The sequence below is a fragment of the Tupaia chinensis genome, unplaced genomic scaffold, assembly GCF_000334495.1.
Source record: "Tupaia chinensis unplaced genomic scaffold, TupChi_1.0 Scaffold143675_1, whole genome shotgun sequence".
Taxonomy (NCBI): Eukaryota; Metazoa; Chordata; class Mammalia; order Scandentia; family Tupaiidae; genus Tupaia; species Tupaia belangeri.
This window is the reverse complement of record NW_006203523.1, coordinates 115710-127018: the sequence shown is the minus strand read 5'-3', so window position 1 is coordinate 127018 and position 11309 is coordinate 115710.

The following is an 11309-nucleotide window of genomic DNA, read 5'->3' as shown; positions in this document are numbered from 1 at the left end:
GAATCTCTTTGCCATTCTGTTGTGATCGCTGGCGCAGCAGATTCAGTAGATATTGAGGAATATTTTAACCTTAATAGTATTTGGATGTTTAGCTACAGTGCCCTTAGATCCATCTTAAAACACATTAAATGGATATTGGAGACTAGAGAGACAAGAAAAAGGAAAATGAAAAAGAGAGAGAGAAACAACAACAAAAAGAGGGAAAAAAAGACAAAAAAATTGTTATTACTGTTTTTCTTCTTTCAAAAAAAATCACAAAATAGAAAACCACATGGCTCACAAGCATGCCGTGCAAAATACCTAGTTCACAGTAGCCATGAGGAATCTTCTTCTGAAGGCCTGGCCTCTCCTGCCTGGGTGGGAGGACCAGAGAGGATTGATAACAAGATAAAAGGTGGAGCTGAGAGCAAGAGAAAAACTTTACCTTTAAAAAAATGTAAAAAAGGAAAAATTACAAAACAAAATGGGAAGGCAGAAGCAGGGAGAGACAGAAATAGAGACACAGAAACAGAGATAGAAGGCTGGGGTGTGGGGGGGCTCCCTACCATGCTAGCTTGTTTGCTGGGGTTCTTCTTTATTGAGAGACTATTACTGATTCAATCTTGTTGCTTGTTATGAGTTTATTCAGACTTTCAATTTCTTCCTGATACAATCTTGGTAAGTTATATGTGTCCAGAAATTTGTCCATCTCATTTTGTTTTTTTGTTTGTTTGTTTGTTAGTGTATAATTGTTCATAGTTGTCTCTGATGATAATTTGTATTTTTGTTATTTCTGTTGTAATAACATTTATTTCCTTGATGATTTGATTTATCTAGTTCCTTTATCTGTTCTTCTGGATTAAGGTAGCTAATGGTGTGTTTATTTTACTTATCTTCTCAAAGAACCAGCTTTTGATTTTGTTTATTTTCTGTATGGTTCTTTTATTCTCTATATAGTTCTTTTATTCTCTATTTCATTTATTTCTGCTTGAATATTATTTCTTTTCTCATGAATTTTTTTTTTCCATTTCCCTGAGTTGTGTTGTTAGGTCATTTGCCACCTTTCTTCTTTTTTCTTGTGCAGAACTAATTGTTATGAATTTCCCTCTTATGTCCACTTTTGCTTTGTCCCATAGGTTATAAACACGTTTGTTTGTTTGTTACTATTGGTTTATATGAACTTTTATTTCAGTCTTAATTTCTTCTGTAGTTCTTTTTTGTTTTTGAGAGAGAGAGAGAGAGAGAGAGAGAGAGAGCGAGAGATTTACTATAGGGTGCTTGTGTTCACCAGAGAGACAGAAAGCAAGAAATCATCCTTTGGGAGAATGGCCATGCCTCAATTCTTTCTCCTCCATTCTCTTCTAGGGATTTTGGGCATTTATGCACACATGCCTGGCATGAGTTTTAAACCACCAGGTCCTGGATTCAAACCAAAGTTGACTACATGAGAGTCCAGTGACATAACCATTGTGCCATCTGCTGGTCCCTATTTCTTCTGTAGTCCAAAGTCATTCGGGAATAGATTATTTAGTTTCTGTTTTTCTGGGGGTTTTATTGAGGGCTCTTTCTGAAGTTGCTTTCAAGTTTGATTCTATCATGGTCAAAAAAAGTTGCTCAATATAGTTTCTATATATTTGGATGTGTTAAGGCTTCTTTTGTGCCCTATCATGTGATCAATCTTTAAAAATGTTCCATGTGGGAGGTAAGGAAAATGTATATTTTGTGGTTGTTGGGTGAAATACTATGCAAATGTATGTCAAATTCATTTCATGTACAGTATCATTTAGATCTTGTATTTCTTTGTCTATTTTTTGTTTATATGATCTGTCCAGAGGACAGATGGTAATATCTTTGTCTTTGGTGAGATCCCCAACAAGTATTATGTTGCAGTCTATCTCTTCCTTGAGGTCTAACAGTCTCTCTTTGATGTACTTAGGTCCTCCAGTGTTAGGTGTATAGATGTTTACAAGTGCTAAATCTTCTTGGTGAAGAAATTCTTTCAGTACTATATAATATCCTTCTTTGTCTCTTCTTACATCTTTCACCTTATAGACTATTTTGTCTAATATCAGTATTGCAGCTCAAGCCTTTTTTTTTTTTTTTGGTTTCCATTTGCGTGGAATATCTTTTCACATCCTTTCACCTACAGTCTATGTGTCTCCTTATCAATGAGGAATGCTTCCATTTTCCTTTTTACATATTTTTGTTATAGAGCATATGCGCTCACTGGAGAGACAAAGAGACAAAAAGTGAGAAATCATCCCCTGGGGGGATGGTCATTCCACAATTCCTTCTCCTCCATTCTCTTCTTGGGATCTTGGGCACAAACACACACACGCCTAGCTTGAGTTTTAAGCCACTGGATCCAGGATTTGAACTGTGGTTTACTATGTGGGAGTCCAGCAATGTAACCATTAAGACATATGCTGGTTCTGTATTTCTTGTAGGCAGCATATAGATGGCTTCTGCTTTTGTATCTATTCAGTCACTCCATGTCTTTTAACAGAAGAATTTAATACATTAACATTCAATATTATTATTGATGTTTACAAACTTATCCCTGTCATTTTATTAGCCATTTTCTCAGGTGTTTTTTTTCTTCTTATTGTTTATCTCTCTTTAGTTTTCCTGATACAATACTCCCTTCAGTACTTCTTGTAAAGCTGGTCTAGTATTGGTGAATTCTTTCTGTTTATGTTATCTGAGCATACTTATTTGTTTTTTTTCCATTGAAAAATAATCTTTCTGTATATAGTATTCTTGGTTGAAATTGTTTTTCTTTTAATATTCTAAATACATCTTCCCATTTTTCCTTGTCTGCATTGTTTCTGTTGAGAGGTCTGACGTTAGCCTCCTATTGGGATAATCTTTATAAGTAACTTGACATTTCTCCCTTGCCTTTTTTTTTTTTTGGAAGAGATTTTATTGTCTTAGGGCACATGCACTCACCAGAGAGAGAGACAGAGGCAGAGAGAGGAAAAGTGAGAAATCACTATTCATGGGGGATTGCCACATGACAATCCGTTCTCCATTCTCCTCCTGAGATCTTGGACATCCATGCACACACACCTGGTGTGATTTTGAAGCCACCAGGTCTAAGATTTGAACTGCAGTTGGCCATGTGAGAGTCCGGTGATATAACCACTATGCTATCTGCTATATCCCGCCCTTGCCATTTTTAGAATTCTTTGTCTTTGATTTTTACCAATCTAGCTATGATGTGTTGGGGGGAGGATGATTTAATGTTGATTCTATTTGGAGTTGTTTTTATATTTTGAGTCTGAATTTTTCTGTTTTTCTCAATATTTGGACATTTTTTAGATAGTATTTTATAAAAAGAAGTTTCCCATGCCTTTAGAAGCTTCTTCACCTTTTGAAATATCCATATAATGGATATTTCATGGTGTCTAGAATTTCCCATATATTGTTCTTATTTTTTGTTTGTTTATTTTTTCATTCTTTTTGGTGGTTTGGTTTATGTTGGAGACTTTGTCTTCAAAATCAGAAATTATTTTTTTTAGTATGATATAATCTGCTGTTAATGCTTTCTAGAAAGAGTTTAATTTTTTTGTATTGTGTTTTTCATTTCTAAAAGTTCTGTCTGATTTTTTTAAGGGTGCCTATCTCTTTATGGAAATCCTTTTTCATGTCCTGAGATGATTTTATCATTTCCTGGAACTGATTGTCTGTTTTCTCTTGTGTCTTATTGAGTTTTATTGCTATGAATGTTCAGAATTATTTCTCTAACATTTCTGTGTATTTCTTCATGCGATTTATTGTTGGTGAGGGGCTACTGTGCTCACCTGGAGGAAATTTAGTTCCTTCTTTTCTCATGTTTCTTTTGTGTTTTCAACAATTTTTGGTCATCTGATCCAGTATTCACTTTTCCCTATTGGAGTAGATTCTGTAGTATTGGAAGAGGGAATTTCACCTTTACTTTCCAGGTGTTGTCCTATTGAAGGGTTATACCACTTAAAATTTATGCAGCTAATTTCAGATGGCTGACTCCTCTACCAAACTTTCAGTTCTTGATGAGGTTTGAACAAAGAAGGTATAACAGTGAAGAGTTTCAAATCACATGCTACACAAAGTGCAACATATGAGCTTGAGTACCACAAGTTCCAAAGATAATCTCAGAAGCTGAGAGTGCACTCACAAGAAGAGGTCTTCAAAAACCCTTAGTTCCTGGGTGTTTTCCTATTGGAGTGCTGTGTCTCCCAGATCAAAACAGCTAAAGGTAACTTCAGATGCTAGTCTCCTCTATCAAACTTTCAAATCTTTTTTTTTTTTTGGAGAGATTTTTGCTATAGGACACGTGCTCTCACCAGACAGAGAGAGACAGAGAGACAGAAAGCGAGAAATCACCCCCCCAGGGGGGATGGCCACGCCACAATCCATTCTCCTCTTGAGATCTTAGGCACGCATGCACATGCGCCCAGCATGAGGTTTAAGCCACCGGGTCTGGGACGCGAACCATGGTCGACTACATGGGAGTCCAGTGACATAACCATTATTCTAACTGCTGGTCCCCCAAACTTTTCAGATCTTGATGAGGTGGGAGAAAGCTAAGGAGATAAAACTTAGCAAAGAGAATCAAGTCATGCGTGTACAGTACACAGGCTGGTGTTCCATAAGTTCCAAAGTTGCTCCCAGGTACTGAGGATGTACTTATTAGAGAAGGCCTGCCAAGACCAGGCCCAGGCCCATGTCTCTCTGCTGGTGGGGTGATTACAGGCTTCTAGAGCACTGGGCAATAGAGTGTCACAAGTTCCAAAGTTGCTCCTGGGGACTGGGGGTGCACTCATGACAGGGGGCCTGCTGAGTCCAGGCCCAAATCTTCCAACAAGTGGAACATATAAACTTTATTGTTTTCAGTGATTCTATCTCAAATTCATGTTGTGGTTTAAATGGACATACTGTTTAAATTGAAATATAGTACTGTATAAGCTAAAGGATGTAGTGATAGGAAAAAATATTCTTAAGAATGTATTAACTCACCTGTATTTTAAAACACAATCATAAATTGGATTATTGTACCAACCTTCAATAAGGATAAATTCTGTCAATTAAAAAACAATACCTTAACTAAAAAGAGGTAAATCAAAATCACTTTAGAGATCAAGCACAAACAGATGGCCTGGTGTGGTTTTCAGGTTCAAGCTCTGTTGTTATGAGACTTGAATCAAACCTGCAGGGGACCCTGGGTCCCCTCAGAATTATCCCCCCAAGGGACCTGGTGGACCAGGGGACCTCCCGTACTTGGGGACCCTTGTGGGCTGCACATGGAGCTGCAGAAACATAAGGGCATCTTGAGAAATGTTGGATCTGGAAATCTACATCAGCCAGAATCTACCTGTTGCTATCATTTTCTTTCCTCAGCTTGCTGTACTTTCTCTCAGCCAAGAGAGCTGCCATCCAGCTTTCTTGAGCTCTTTTCTAATAGAAGTGTGTCTCCTCTTCATAGGAGGGCATGATTATCTCCAGTTCTTCCTCTGTGTCTTCAGCCATTTTTCTCATGGAGGTTGCAAATCTAATATATGCAGTCCATGTCTCTGGAAACTTTGTGAAGTTTCCTATCCATATCCAAGCAGTGTTTTCCTCCTCAGTGGATTTTCTCTGCTGTTGTATCACATGTTCTTGGTGTAACTCAGGCAGGATCTGAAGTTTCATCTGAAAATTCTGAATCTCACTTTCAAGCTGTGCATTTTCAAATGGCAAAGACCCATGCTCAGTTTGGAGACTATTTTTCCTGTGAGCTCTTCCTTCATTGCATTTTCTTCTTATGCTTCTTTGGGTATTTTTGCTTTGTTTGACTTCCACAGGACACATCAAAATTCTCTTCATCAAAGATACTCTTCAGATCCATGTCTGATCCATAGACAGTGTGACTGGCATTTTCTACTTCCCTCTTTAGCTCTTCCTCCAAGACCCCATGATTCCTGGGAAAATCTGACAAATTAGCAGTGTCCAACAGGTTCCCATCCCTATATTTTAATTGGCTCAGTGAATCTTTCAATTGTTTCTTTTGTGAATTCAAGGGAACCAACCTTCTCTACATCTCCTTTTTCTCCTGTACTTTTTGCTTCCATCTTGAATTTCTTGGTCTAGCACATCTGGCCTTTTTTCAAAATGAATGTTTTCACTCAGGTCATTCTCCTTTTATATGATGTTTTTCTCTGTCATTCTTTCATCTTTCTAAGATTTGCCTTGTATCAGTCACAAGGGAAAGCTTAGGAAGCTCACTTTTGTGTGCTTTTTCTAGAAAGTTTGCAGCACCCTGCAGAGAAATCCTCGGATTGTTCCTGAGGGTAGACAGGCAGATGGATGGTAATGTAGAAAGCCCAAAGTCCTCCATGGGCAACTGAAGGCTTCCTTGGATTGTGCCATGAATCTAGTGTTCTGATGCCTTCTCCTTGGACTTTGTGGTGGACAGAAAATCTTTTGCTTAACTCTTCCTCTCTTGCAGATGTATCATCTCTTAAGACCACCACAGCCCTACAGACCAGCATAACCCAATAAAGTCAAGGAATCCTCAGAGTTAGTCACTAGTTCTTGATCATCATCAGCAGATCAGCACACAGCTGCCCCAGGAATGGCCAGAGGGATATTTTGACAGCAGGCTGCAGATAGGCTCCACAGCTCTGCCTCTGCTTGCCAGTGTCCTCTTGGCCACAACTGACCACTTGGAACCCTATGAAGAGTTCTGTCTCTAAGGCAAATGCTATTTTTTAAAATGCATGTATCTACTTTCCAATAGTCCAATGGTTACAGAAATGATATTGAACTTCAATACTGATGTCTCAATCTGCAGGCGGTTCCTGGCAGTTTCCAGACATTCAATGTAGAAATGATTTGATATATCTTACTTTTGTTTTAAGTACAATATACAAGTTTATGTTCAATTTGCTTATAAGTTTACATATAATTCAAACTTTTGGTCCTGTTATCCTTTTGGGGTTGTGTAACTTTAAATGAGCCAGAGCATGGGTCTACATATAGCAAGATAATGTATAATAAAAGAAAAAATTTAGAGCTACTTTTAATATTCAGGCTATTAAGGAGGATGCTGTTTTCTAAGCTGAAGTCTCTTTTAAATTTTTAATTGACAAGTAAAAAGTATATATTTATGGTGAACATGTTTTAATATTTGTATATGCTATGAAATTTGAAGTATCTGTCTTGTTGCTTGTTGGCAGGGAAATGTTCTCAGCTCTTAGAAGCACCCACAGTTGTCTCCTATACAACACAAATAGACAATTAAGAAACACTTTCTTCCAGGTTTCTTTAGTCTGCTGTGATGGAGTTTTATATATTCATAATGTAATCATGCAAGTGACATCCCAGCACCATTTTTCAGATAACATTATCTAATCGAGGGAGCTTTATTCCATCATAATTACAGACTCTATCTCTATCCAAAGATAAGTGATTGGCCAAGTTGTGTACACCAGGGAAGAAGAAGTTTGTGGGACATTTTAGAGTTTTACCTACCAAATGTTACAGCATTCATTCATTCATTTCACAAAAATCTGGGATTTCTTATAATGTTCCAGGTAATTATGGGTGCTAAGAATATAATAGGAAAATAAGACCTCAACAATACTTGTTCGCATTGAATTGAATTTAATAGGATACAGTGGGGTAATAGGAAGTGAAGAACATAATAATAATTATAAATAATGTATGTCAAGCAGTAACAAGTGCTATAGAGAAAAAATAACTACAACAATAGAACTAGTAATTGTGGGTTTGTGAGGTAGAGATTGCATTACAAATGGGTTGGCCATCCAAGAACTTACTGAGAAAGTATTCTTTCAATAAATTCCTGAAAGAGAATAAACCAGCCATTGTAGATATAGAAGAGCTTTATAGTCAGACAGAACAGCCCAATGGCCCAAAAGCAAGAGTGTGTATGATGTGATCATAAGACATATAATGGACACAATAAGAAAGATGGTATGTATTTATGAAAGTATGTGGGAAATAGATGGGAAGACATGAGGTCCCAATATTGGAGTAAGACATTACAACACACGTCCTGCTCTTCTAGTATCTTCAGTACCTAGGTATCCTATACATTTCTCTCCTCAGGATCCAGTTATTCCTCTCTAGTTCAGATTCCAGAATTCCTGGGAGTGTGGGGAAAATGAGTTATAATTATTCATATCATTGTTTCTTTTGGGGTCACAAAGTCAACATTGCCTCTTTCTTGTACATATTTTTCTTCCTCAGGGTAGCTTATAGGACCTTAGTCACAAAAAGTAAGCTGTGTTTTAAACTGATGACATTGGCTGACTCAAAGAAGCCATACATGACAAACCTGTAGTTAACATCATAATGGGAAAAATCTAAAATTTTGATAACTAAAAACTAGGAAAAGACAAAGGTATTTGCTTTATCCACTCCTTTTCAACATAGTATTTTAAGTCTTAGCCAACACAATCAGACTAGACAGGGAAATAAGCATTCAAATAGAAAAAAATAAGTGAAAGTCTCCTTATTTGCAGATTACATGGATATATTTTTTTTTCCAATAGTATCCAACAAAAAAATAGAGTAACTCTTAGAGGCGATTAATGAATTCAGCAAAGTGTCAGGGTCAAAATAAATATTTAAAATTTGGTATCCTTTTACTCATCAATAATGAACAGACAGACAGAATTGGAAAAAGTAACTGATTTACAATAACCACAATACCAAAAATTCCTAAAAATGAACCTTACTACAGAAGTGAAATACCTCTAGAAAAAAAAAACTATAAAAAAACTGAAAAAAAAGAAATAGAGTATGAAACAAATAAAAAAAATTAGAAAGACATCCATCGTTCTTATATTGGAAGAATCAATATAATTAAAAGGTCAATTCTACCCAAATTAATTTACAAATTCATTGCAATTCCATCAAACAACCAGTGGAATTTTTCACAAAACTAGAAAAAAAACATAAAATTTGCCTGGATTTATAAAAGATCCTGTAATTTCCAAGGCAATATCTTGCAAGAATATTATAAAAGATCCTGTAATTTCCAAGGGAATTTCTTGCAAGAATATAAAAGAAAAATAAAATAAGAGGAATTTCACTACCCTACCTCAAAATATATCACAGAGCTGTGTGACCTAAAGCAACATGGTACTGGCACAAAAACAGATGCATAGATTAATCAAATAGAATAGATAATCCAGAAATAAACCCCAAATTTGCATCTAATTGATTTTTGACAAAAGACAAAAGACAATTCATTGGACAAAACAAAGTATTTTTCTTTATTTTTTTTCTGTAGAGTGCATGTCCTTGCTAGAAAGACAGGAGAGAGAGAGAGAGAGAGAGAGAGAGAGAGGAAAAGTGAGAAAAAACTTCCAAAAGTGGATGATCACTTTGCAATTCCTTCGTCTCCAGTCTTCTCTCAGAATTTTGGGCACACATGCACCACAAACCCAGCATGATTTTCAAGCTGCTAATGCAGGACTTGAACCATACAGTTGATCATATAGGATCCAGTGCCTTAACCTCCATGCCACCTGCTGGCCCAAGAAAGTCTTCAACAAATGGTGCTGCAAAAACTAGATATTGCCTCCAGAAAAATAAAACTGGCTCCTTATCTCTCACCATTAACAAAAATGGATTAAAGATTTAAATGTAAAACCTAAACTATACACCTACTAGTTGAAAACATAGTGGAAGCACTTGAAAACATTGAAGTAGGCAAAGATTTCTTAAACAAGATTGTAAAGATCACTAAACAATCCCAAAAATAGATAAGTGGGATTATGTTAACTAATGTTAAATATCTTCTGCATAGCAAAGAAAACAATGCTTATAGTGAGTAGATAACCTAAAGAATATGAAAATAGATTTGCAAACTATGACTCAGTTAAGTGACAGATAACCAGAACTCAAGTAACTCAACTGCATAAAAACTAATAATTGCATTAAAAACTGGGCAAACAAGCTGAGCAGACAGATCTCAAAGGAAGACATGAATGGCCAAAAATCATATAAAAATGTTCAATATCTCTTAGCATAAGGGAAATAAAATCAAACCACAATGAGCTATCAATTATTCCCTATCAAAATGGCTAAAATCAAAAAAGGAAAGAATGACACATACTGGCACAACTGTGGTGAAAAGGAAACCCTCCTGTACTCTTGATACAAGTGTAAATTAATACAATCTCTGTGGCAAACAATATGAAGGTTCTTCAAAAATTTACAAATCAAACTATCATATGGCCCAATAATCCCACTCCTTGGTATTTACCCAAAGGACAGGAGAGCACTCAGTCAGAAGGACACCTGCACATCCGTTTATTACAGCATTATTCACAATAGCTAGGACATAGAATCATGCAACAACTGATGACAGTATTTTTAAAATGTGGCACATATACATACTGGAATTCTATAAAGAGCAGAGAGACTCTGTCATTCAATGCAAAGTGGATTAATCTAGAATGTGTAACGCTAAGTGAAACAAGCCAGACTATGAAAGACAACACCATGTGTTCCCACCCAATATATGCTGCATATCTGCATTGTGTGGAAAAAAATGAAAAGATTCAAACACATCATAATAGTAGGGAGGACAGTTGTAGCTACAAGACGCTATATGGGAGGGGATTGGATAGTAGAGGGTAGGTAGAAGGTACTCAGTAAAAAAAAAAAAAAACATTTAACAGACAGAGAAATATAAGATTCTTTGTTGAAAATGAAGTATATTAGTTTTTTTTTTTTGAGGGGGGGTTTGGAGAGGTTTTTGCTATAGGGCATGTGCGCTCGGCAGACAGAGAGAGACATAGAGACAGAAAGCAAGAAATCACCCCCCCCCAGGGGGATGGTCATGCCACAATCCCTGCTCCTCCATTCTCTTCTCGGGATCTTGGGCACGCACGCACACGTGCCCAGCGTGAGTTTAAGCCACCGGGTTCAGGACGCGAACCACAGTCAACTACGTGGGAGTCCAGCGACATGGCCATTATGGTAACTGCTGTTTCCCAGTATTTTTAACTTGTTTTATGATACACTACATGCATGCCATGAAAAACAATGTTGTATGACACAAAGATGTGTGGCAATGTGAATGAGAAAATTTTAAAAAGTAAAAGAAAGAGAACTGTTAGCCAGGTGCCAAGGTGTAGGAAGGACAATTTACACTGCCTAATAATTGAACCTTTCAAATTTTCAGTCATGGAAATGTATCACTCATTTGAAAAATGAACACAATGTCAGAAGGTTCCACATGGCTCCAGTGAACTAGATTTTTAAGGAAATGAAGGTTTTCTACTTATAATTCAGGCTCCAACAAACGAGCTAGTGGCAGAATTACCTGAGAC